Source organism: Eucalyptus grandis, chromosome 5, assembly GCF_016545825.1.
Source record: "Eucalyptus grandis isolate ANBG69807.140 chromosome 5, ASM1654582v1, whole genome shotgun sequence".
Taxonomy (NCBI): domain Eukaryota; kingdom Viridiplantae; phylum Streptophyta; class Magnoliopsida; order Myrtales; family Myrtaceae; genus Eucalyptus; species Eucalyptus grandis.
This window is the reverse complement of record NC_052616.1, coordinates 9492133-9503165: the sequence shown is the minus strand read 5'-3', so window position 1 is coordinate 9503165 and position 11033 is coordinate 9492133. Positions and strand designations below refer to the sequence as shown.

The 11033-nt window shown below is 41.0% G+C and overlaps 2 long non-coding RNA genes across 3 annotated transcripts; one reads left to right on the top strand and one right to left on the bottom strand.

Moving 5' to 3' along the window:
• Positions 1-1414: 1414 nt before the first annotated feature.
• On the bottom strand, positions 1415-3825 carry LOC120293453. The gene is made up of 2 exons (XR_005551256.1): positions 2811-3825; positions 1415-1566 (listed from the first exon to the last, which is right to left on the bottom strand). It is a non-coding gene; the product is annotated as an uncharacterized LOC120293453 (long non-coding RNA).
• A 3126-nt stretch (positions 3826-6951) lies between these two features.
• On the top strand, positions 6952-9640 carry LOC120293454. 2 transcript variants are annotated; one of them, XR_005551257.1, is made up of 2 exons: positions 6952-7130; positions 8961-9640. It is a non-coding gene; the product is annotated as an uncharacterized LOC120293454 (long non-coding RNA). The 2 variants fall into 2 exon arrangements; XR_005551258.1 differs by lacking the exon at positions 6952-7130 and adding an exon at positions 8666-8706.
• Positions 9641-11033: the final 1393 nt, after the last annotated feature.

Sequence of the window (11033 nt, the reverse complement as noted above, 5' to 3'; positions counted from 1 at the left end):
TTAGTAGATTATATACTCAATATAAATATAATATACAATAAGTCGGACATTTTTAATTCATCATATATTGTAACACATCTTGGACAAATTTGGTGTAGCGAGAGAAGCTTCCGAGCAACCATCTTTGGTGATTCCATCGTTTTTTTTTTTTTTTTTTTGTTCCGTTTGTCATTTTCTTTAAAGAAAAATTCTCCTTCCTTTTATTCCCAAACAAACGTACTATATTTTATAGCTTAACTTTTTTCATTTTCATTTGTATTACTTTTTAAATCTATTTAATGATATTTATTTACTTCCAACTTTCAAGCACAAAAGCGTGATTTGTGGACTATGTTATTGCTCGGTTTTTTTTTTAATTTCTCCCATCAGTAAAATTTACGTGGTGTTTTAAGACTGCGTATAGGTATTCTTAAATATTAAGGTTAATACCCTAAAAAACTCCAAACTTGTACATATGTGCTAGATCTACCCTCCGTTAGCTTCCGTTTGATTTTTCTGTTAACCTTGCTGACGTGGTTGCTGATGTGGCAAGTCATGTGAAAATTCATAAGTTTAATACCATTAAAAACCCAAAAATTAATATATTTATGACAAATTTACCACAAATTATATATTTATGACAAATTTACCCGAGATGGTATATTTATAACAAATTTACCATAAATTAATTTTTTCAATCATAAAAAAATCTAAATTGGGACACGTGCGACACATTTACCCTCTTTCAATTTTCTCAAATTTGACTGAGTTGTAATGTCTAATCAATTTTATTTTCCGGATTACTCTAACATTGCCTCCATATCATTAATACTTGATTTTTTTTTCTTTTTATTGGAATCATTATTAGAAAGCTATTCAAAGACTACCAAATGTACACTTCATTCTTGTGCCGAGAGGATGCCCATTAACTAAAAGATGGATAGATTGCTTGCGCACATATACAAAAGAATCACACTCAAAGTACACCTAAAATCAATGACAAACATAAGTGATTTTGGTTCTGGCATTTCAACGAGCGTGTGAAGTACGAGTCAATCATACCATTCACATGCAAGTTCCATGTTAAAATTTTGACACTTACGATTCAAAGTAGGAAAGACTACGTAACGCTAATAAGGACATGGACTACCACAAATGACCAACAAAGCAAGAGTAATATGTAAGCATACAAACAGATTGCAGACACGTAGTAAACCATGTGGGGCTAAGACATATAAATATAAAGCTAAGTTTGTTACAAACCAAAAATGTCATGCCCCGAACCCCGAGCGCGTGTCCATCCCTCTCTGGTCGATAATAAATTGCGACTTCCTAGGACGAGTCGCCGACCCTTTCCATTTTATTGCACATGCGGAAGCGAAAAGAAATCCCCTGACAGTAATCATCTCGGGATAACAAGCAGGATACAAATTCTTAGAACAAACATGTTTTTATATTCACATAATGTCAAGTACAAGGTCTATGACCAAAAGGCCACAAAAGAACCACTTTCCAAAAAGAAATGGTCCTAGCTGACCTACACTTCACATCACCTTCTCTCGGCTCCCAGTCCTCCACTCGACGACCCTGAAAATGTTGTCCCACAACGGGGTGAGATAAAATCTTAGCGAGTCTAAGCTCTAAACCCCAATTAGGAGGGAAATACGCCCAGAAGCGTCCTAACCACACAACCACTCAATTGGCATAGAGGACTTACCTCGCCTCAGTTTCCTTCCCTGCACGTCAGTATAGTTCATATCGCAATGCATATAATCAATGCACATAACAACTGGAACACCTCATCAATTCAATTAATCACCGAGGTCCTGATTATAAGGCCAAACCATTATGACACGTCCCATTCCATGTCACACAGTTTTGGTCTCATAATCGGGTGCATCAAACTCAACAATCATGCGTTCCAATTGTTAATTACACCCCTCAAGGGTACGGCCAACTCTATTGGCGGTCTTCTGGCATTGCCAGGCGTCGTCTCACCTCCTTTGATCACGGCTACATCTCTCAATTAGACGGCTTCCCCGAAGGGGCGTAGGTCCAGAATCTACTGAGACCCGCTACCCTAATGCATGGGTAACCCGAAAAGGGATTTAGTAACGTCCGGCATAATTGCTCGAGACGGTTCTCTTAACCAACACACGACCACTCAATCTCGGCCCGGGACCTTTGTGCATTGCACTCAAATGCCTCCATTAAAATAGTGATCCTGGCCTATTTCCTTCGTATTAAAAATATCCTGAAAATAGTCGTGTGTGGGTACACGGTCAATTTGAACCAGAAGACTGATACCTATCTCTTTCAAACCCCACTTTGTTTGATATAGTACTTAAAATTCATTTTCGGTGTTAAAACCCGACACCCGGATTTTCTGAATAAATATTGGAAATTCACAATTTTTGGAATTAAATAACAAAAATCCAATCATAACTCAATTTGCATAATTTAACACTCAATTGCAGAATTTAACCACACCATTGCAATCAGCACGAAATTCCGGTCACTAGGCTATCCCGCCTAAATTCCGGAAAAATAATTAATAATTAATTAATTCAATTTAATTTCTAAAAATATTAACCTTGGCAAAAATTATTAAATTAAATACCAATACGAACCCGGAAAATTCCCGAACCCTTCTAGATAAATAGTATAATTTATTTAGGCCTTAGCTAAACCATGCTAACCACCTAACATGCTCAATTAAATAATTACATTTATAATTTAATCTAACTAACCGCCTAATTCCTAATAAAATAAATCTAAACACCCCTTAAATGTCATTAGCCTACTAAGCAGAGTTTAGAGCATAAACTCACCGGTTAATTGTGGAAACCGGTTCACCGCGACGACGACGCGACAGCGGCCAAAATGTTAATTTTCGGCAGTGTCGGCGAACTCTCGGACCGGGCCTAAAACGGGCCCAACACAACTCAGCAAGGCTGAGTTTTGGTCTTGGGCTTCTGCAGGGCTGCTGGTCGTGGGCTTGGGCTTTCTTCGCGGGCCGGTCTTCACTTGATTTGCTGCAATAGGGCCGAGTAAGTTGCACAAAGGAAACTGGGCTGATCAGTGGGCTGAAGACTGCTGGAGATGGGCCGAATTTGGACTGACTTCACTGACTTAAGGGCTGGATGGACTCAATTCTTTGGGCCCGCGAGACAGAAGGAGCTGGGCCGAAACCTGAAGACGCTGGGCTGATGGGCCGCTCGGTTGCACGCGTGCAGCTTCGCGCAATTGCTGGCAGCTGGGATCGGGGCATGCGGGCGCTGGAATTCTCGAAGATGTTGAACCCGCTTCACGAAGATCAACGGATGAGGAAGCAGCTGGCGGGTGGTCTTCGAACGGTGCTGCTCGAGGTAACGGCAGGAGGTGTCGCACGTGAAGTTGCTGGGTTGGGTCGCTTCGCACGAGCTGAAGAAGACGCCGTGAAGAACGGAGCTGCTTCGACTTCGTTCGGTGGTCAACCAAATGGGAGCAACCTGCGGCTCTTGACCAAAGAGTCGCGGTGCAGGGACAAGTGGCGCGGACGTGCGGACGATGGAGCAGCTTCGTGGACGTCGCTGCTGCTGGGCTTTTGCGGTCAACCGAGGAGCTTCAGTTGTTGCTGCTGTTGACCGAAGCAGATGGAGAATCGTGAGTGGAGGTGGGCGTATGTGAGTGGAGCAGGGGATGAGTGGCTTCGGTAGATGGCAGAGGAGATGGAGGGAAAATGATCATGGAGAAGAAGCTGAAGGCGTCGCACAAAGAAAGAGAGAGAGACGAAGGAGCTGGCGTGCGCAGGAGGCCAAAGGAGAAGAGAGAATCGGATGAGGGAGAGAGGCGGTGGACAGGCGTGCGAAGGAAGCTGCAGCTAAGGAAGAAAAAGTCAAAGAAAATATCTTGAACCTTTAATGCTTGGTCCCCACTTTGGTTTTTCATGCATATCACCATGTCCCCATTTCCTTTTCTAACAAATATAATCAAAAATTAACCCAATTGATGCTAAAATCATTCCCAAACCATGCTCCGAATTTCATTTGATTTTAGAATTCAATTTCATCCTCAAATTCTCAATTTCGAAATCCAATTTTATCGAAGAAAAATCCGCGCATGTCCATCAATTCCCATCCCAAGAGCTGGCTTGCACATCAAAGTTTCCTTCAAACGAGCGTCTGAATTTCCGTTCAATTTCCGAATCGATTTTCCGTAAAAATAGCGGAATCTCTGAAAATTTCTCGGAGAGTGAGTCGATATTCCTAAAATAGCTTGTGACACATCGAACTTTCAATTTCGAAATCGGGTTCAAAGTCGCGGTTAATTTCACTCCGTGCTTTTAGCGTGACCTAGTCTATCGGGTAACTTTTAGGAATTTTAGTGCAATTGACTCGTGATCGATTTATCTCGAGTCACAAAGTACATCTTCGACACATTAGTGACTCTCAATTGTCGTGAAAATCTCGAGGTTTCAATTACGGGCACACGGGTACCAAAACGACGAGAGAAAATCAATTTAGTGTCGCCGATGAGAATTTTTCAATCAAGTGGAATCACCCATAATTTGATCACATATCTCAGTCGAATCGACCTATCTCTGATTTCTGATCGATCTCTGACGGTGCCGTAATGACCCTTGCAGATCAACACGGTTGAGCAATCGATTATTGGTCGAATTCTCAAGTCCAATTGCATTTAGATTCCCTAATTGCTTCCCCAGATAGTCCAGTTATCTCATGAGTGATCAGCTCAGAGAATAGCACTATCGACGCGTCGACGAAAGGCCCGATTTATTTAATAGAAAACGAATTTTGAAAATTCAGGATGTCACAAAAAACGAGCGAAGCAACCGCGATATGTGCACTTCTTTTGTATATGTGCGCAATTGATCTATACATCTTTTAGTTAATGGGCATCCTCTTGACACATGAATGAAGTGCACATTTGGTAGTCTTTGAATAGTTTTCTAATAAAATCAAGTATTAATGATATGGAGGCAATGTTAGAGTAATCTGGAAAATAAAATTGATTGGACATCACAACTCGATCAAATTTGAGAAAATTGAAAGAGGGTAAATGTGCCGCATGTGTACCAATTTAGATTTTTTATGATCAAAAAAATTAATTTAGAGAAGATTTGTCATAAATATACCAACTTGAGGTAAATTTGTCATAAATGTATCGGTTTGGGATAAATTTGTTATAAATCTACCAGTTTGGGGTTTTTAATGGTATTAAACTTATTCATTTCCACATGGCTTGCCACGTTAGCAACTCCGTCAGCAAGGTTAACGGCAAAATCAAACGGAAGCTAACGAAGGGTAAATCTGTCATATATGTACCAGTTTGGAGTTTTTTGTGGTCAAAAAAATAGTTTGGGGTAAATTTGTTGCAGGTATACCAGTTTGGGATTTTTTAAAGTATTAACCCTAAATATTTTAGTTAGTGTCATGTTAATGAATATCCCAAAGCATTTGTTAAAGATGCTTACTGATAAATAATTTCAATTTTCTATATATTCATTAACAAATAAGATGCTGCATGGCAACATTTCTGTTCCTCAAAATTTCTGTTCTTTGGTTCGGAACAAAAAAGAAATAAACCCGTTTGTAACGCCAAGTTGTTTTTCTATTCCGGGAATAGAAAGTTAGCCGAGGAATAGATTTGGAGCAGAAATGAGAAGCAAAAAAATTTGCTTCTTGTCCCGGGAACAATTTCTAGAAATAAGCTGATTTTCTTTTTAATTTTCTTTTATTTCCTTTTCTTGCCGCGACCACCGTCAACCGCCCGAACCTTGCCCGCCGCCGGCCGGCCGCCCGCCGGTCGCCGGCCGCGCGCCCGCCGGTCGCCGGCCGCCGCCATCTCGGTGTCGCCCGCCGTTGCCGTCACCGCCACCCGTCGCTGCCCGCCGGTCACTCGGCTGCCCGTCACCGCCGCTTTGCCCGCTGATCGCGGGCCGTTGGCCGCCAACCGCCGCTTGCAGCCGCCACGACCGCCCGGCCGCCGGCCGTCACCGCCGGCCGCCGGAAGCCCATCGGCCGCCCCCTCCCGCGGCCGCCCGCGGTGACGGTTAGCGGTGGCGGTGACAGTCGGCGGCGGCGGTCGTAAGTCGGCGGCGGCGGGCGGGCGGCGGCCGCGTGGCGGCGATCCGTCAGCAAGAATAAAAAATGAATAAATACAAACAAGAAATTGTTGCGTTACAAACGCATTTCTATTCTTTTCTACTCCAAGAGTAGAAATTTTGTGTCGTTACCAAACGGGTTCTTTTACTCAGAAATTGTTCTAGGAGCGGAAATAGAAAAGAATCATTTATGAAAAAAAAAAACTCTTCCAAGGAAGAGAAGTGTTGCCATGCGCAGCCTAAGTAAAACAAAGGAAAGATGAGGCGGTTATTAACTACCGGCCTCTCAATCAGTTCTTGTGAGATGATAAATTTCCTCTACCACATTGGAACTCTTTATTCTCCAATCCCACCCAAGCCAAAGTAGATTTTTTTTTGGCAAAACGTACCTTCACTATAGAAATAGACATTTATGTAAAAATGATTTAGGATTTGTTTGTTTGCATTTCTTTTTTTTGTTTTTGAACACTTTTTCTATTCTTTTGTTCCTGGGAACAAAAAATGAATAGAAACTTTTTGTTCTTTTGTTTCAGAAACAAAAAGAAATAGAAATAAGAAACAACGAATTTGTGTTTCTTATTTCTGAAACATATTTGAAGAACAAAAAAGGAACACAACCTTTTCTATTTCTTGCTCAGCCCTTCGAACACCGCCTCTTCTCCTACGAGCCTCGTCTCCAAACAGGCTTCGGTCGGCCGGCACCGATCGTCCGGCCGGAAGCCGGTCTCCCGCCTCGGCTCGGCTTTGTTGACTCGCCGCTCCTAGTCGCCGTCGTGCCGCCGTCGCCGTCGCCGTCGTCGCTTCAAGGAGAACAAAGCACCCCACCTTCGACGCTCGAGATTCACCATCAAAGCCTTCTCGAAATCCTCAAGCTCCTCTCACTAGCTCGGCCATGTTCGGTGCTCGCGACGCCTTCGCCGCGTGATCTTCAGCTGCTACGGCGGTTTCCCCCACCGGCTCCGGAGAGACGATGGTGAGCAAGTTCCTCTACGACTTCCGGTGGTTCCTCCTCCTCGCCGCGGCGGTGGCGTTGATCCACATCCAGGTGATTCCTTGGTCCCGATTTGCACGCGATCTGGAATTTTTGCGGTTTTGTGTGACCGATCCACGTGCATATGTGCTCGCGGTTGCTTTTGTGTGGTTTTGTAGGTTTTTGTTGTTCGCTTCTTTCTTAAACGCCATTTCGCGTGTAAAATAGAAGACTAATGCGAATGAATGGAACAAAAGTTGTTTCGTCTGCTGAATTTTCAATTTGCTAATGCTGATGGACTGAAAATGCGGGCGAATTCAATTGCACCTTTATCTTAGCTTATGTATTTTGACCAGAGATTCTGTTCCTTTTGCGCGTGCTTGCATCGGTCGCTGAACTAAAGTAATTTACAAAATCATGCGAGATAGAAGGACTAAGGCTTCTTTCCTAACATGTGAAAGAAGTGTTCGATGTAGAACAAATGAGAAGGGTTGATAGCACTAGATTGTCTACTCCTAGTAAAGATGTAGAAAATTATAGTGGTTGTGGGCCGTCTATTAATTGCAGAAAGTCTCGTAACTATAGAATAGCGTGATTTTAGATGTTCGTTGCCTTCGTGCTCTGTTGTGGGGTTACTTTGTAGGAATTTTGCTTTGATGACCATGGACATGTGGTACTTTAGGAATTTCAGCAGGAAAATTAAGAGATGCTTTGATTCAAGAGGCAAAATATGGGTCCATTAACTCAGGTATTTGATCTGTAGCTGTAGTATTTTTGGTGAAACTCGTTTTTCTTTCCTCTCGCTGGTCTGGTTTCTAGTAAAGGACAGGACATCTTATGATTGAGTACAGAATTGTATGGCCTTGTGCCCCATTCATAAATTTTAACTCATCAAGTTACCATCAAGAATTATAGTAATCCAATCCTAAAACATACTAATTTTCTATAACCACACTTAAACTATCTTTTTTGTCGATTCACCTTCAATTGCTGCCTTTTAGCCCTTTATTGTGTTTTATTGGGAAGAGTCAATCCGTTCAAGTGAGAATATTATACCCCATCAAATGATGGTAGTAATTCTCATATATTGTGTTTTTATGGTTAGTCAAGAAGTACTAATGGTGGATCCATTACATTATTTGGTTAGTTTTTTTCTTCGGATGGTTTTATTGTGCTGCTGTCCTTCGGGAGGAGTAGCTTCGAGAGGATTCACACTTAAATGATGCTAGTAATTCCCATGTATTGTGTTTAATGATTGATCCAAGAAGTTTTAATGGGGGACCTGTTTAGACAGAGGATGCTATAGTTCATTTTATTTCAAGTTTGAAGCTTCTTTTATTCATCTTCACAGCCTTATCAACATTTTCTTGTCGAAGATATGTGTTTCCTTCTCCATCTCTCTTTTCTTGTAATCTTTAAATACATTTTGCGGAAATCCTTTATCGATCTGATTTCTTTCCTGGACTGGGATGGCTGTTGACCAGATCTACATGGAAGGAATTATCCCCAAAGTGGCCTAAGGCATATCCTTATTGGTTTGATATATTGGTTTTAGATCACATATGTTTATAGCTCATGTGTCTCCCGAAATTTTCTTTGACAACACTAATTTTCTGGGATGACTGGTTGAGGCTACAAGAGAACCACCAAGGTCGACAATTTATTCGGCCAGAACACGTATACTCTGATGTGTGGTCACTTCAGTCTTGTGTAGTTACTTTGCAAGTTTTGCATGTATAATATAGTATGTAAATTTATAACTGATTATTCACGGCCATGCTCATGGTAGAGGGCTTATAACGGCTCCCTTACACATTGTCCTTGCCTGTATTAATGATTCTAGAGTTGGATACTCTCTTTCTCTCTTACTTGCACAAAAGATATGATGCTTTCTCCCACGTGCAGGATGGTGTACCAAGGACAGCATATGAAGGAGCAGTAATCTCCCGGTATTCACCACCACGGCATGTGTTTCTAGTGGGTCCGGATTCTTTCAGGCTGCTTGGGATCAAACGTGTTTGATGCATTGAGGTGAGGTTCCACGGCGCTGGTAAATCATGGTGCCAGGACCGAGCTTCCTCTTTCCTCCTCAACGCCTAGTGTAACCGGTACACTATCAGAGGAACCACCGGGAGCATAGCAACTGGAGCTCGCTGATGAGCAGAAGTGTAGAGGGCTGACGATTCCTTTTGCGATTTTGATTGAGGAGAGGGAGGATTCTTCTGAACGGCAGTGTCCAGTCCATACATATGCCTTTAAATGGCCGAAGCAAGCCGTCATTCATTGGAAGAGAGCCATAGGTCATGTTAGCTTACTTTTACACTTAATAGCACGTAACCTCAACAAATTTTGTTGCTCCCGAAGAAACATACATCTGTCTCTCGCCATGTTTCCCGCTCTTTTGCCCCCGCTTTGGCGGGTTGGAGCGCGGAGGACTAAAATGTAAGAGACCCACACAGTCGAAAGTGGGAGTTCATGCCTGTCTTTGTATGCAAAACACGAGGAACTTCTAGTCATGTGTGTTGTGAACAAAATGGTGAGAAAAATTTGGTACAAAGTTTATTTATAAAATTTTCTTCAAAGTATGCACTTATAACCATGTTCAGAATGTTTGACTTTACTCACCATGAACAAAATTAAATTGATGAGCATTTTATGATAATGAGAATTCAAAACCAAGTTTACACTTTATTTTTAAAAAAAAATAGGGAAAATTTTGGTACAAACTTAAAAAAATTTCTTCAAAGTAAGCAAATATGATCAAGTTTAGAATGCTTGTTTTCACTTAATATGAACAAAATTAAATTGATGAGCATTTCATGAGAATGATAATTCAATACTAAGTTTACACTTTATTTTAAAAAAAAAAAAATAATTGAATAAAAAAAAATTGGAATAGAAATTTTGTACATTACCAAACGTGTTTCTGTTACCAAACATGTTTTTTCTATTTTAGAAACAGAAATTTTATACAGATTACCAAACGCGTTTTTTGTTTAGAAATTATTCCCTGTAATATAAACATTTTTTTCTATTTCTGTTTCCTGGAACAATTTTTAAACAGAAACGTTACCAAACACACCCTTAATGTCTCTATTAGGATATATATGTGAGTTGTGTTGGAGAATCCGACATTAGATAAGTGATGTGGTGTGGTGTAGTTAATATATTCTAGTTGGCCATAACTCATTAACTTTAAATTTTTGAATGAAAATAAGTTTAAATAGATATGTTAATGAGTTTAAGTTTTCTCTTAGCGATCTTCCTAGATGAAAGCACGTGCTCTCAATAGTCCCATGATTGGATGGTCCGCCAACTAAGAGCCGATTCTCTTATCTAGCAAGAATCAAATTTTCTAAAAGTATTGAGTTGATAAAACTAAAATTTAACAATCAAGTAGAAATTAATGTTTGGCAACTTTTTTGAAAATCGGATCGACCTCAGCTTTTTCCCAATGAAAAAAATCGACTAGAATTGGTCCATGCCACCCATACTCTAGAATGTCGATCCTCAAATGGAGTGGGAGGTGGAACCGAGAATGAAATCGATTCTACTTGAGGACTGGTTTAAATCCGAACTGATTAGGTCGGTTTTGGCCATCCTGATTTAACTTTAGACCGTGCCATTGCTTGCCTCAGTCTTTCACTAGAATTTTTACAAGTAAAATGTGAAGCGGCCACCGTTGGTTTGGAGAAAATTCTATATGAACAGGCTAATAGTCCATCCTTGATTTGAGAGACATCATGCAGTTTACCGTCAATCATCATGCAGTCGGTGATCGCTTGGCCTGGTCTCCTGTGTCTGCAATAATTTTTTTTTTTTTTTGAGCAAATGTGTCTGCAATAATTCAAAACATCAACATAAGTACCTTGTCGCCTAGCATTAAAACTGTTACCTAGCTACGGTGGCCAAGATCGAGAGATGACTGTTCACTCTGCTCTCTGTCTCTCTCTCCATGTTACAAGTTTCCATGGACCA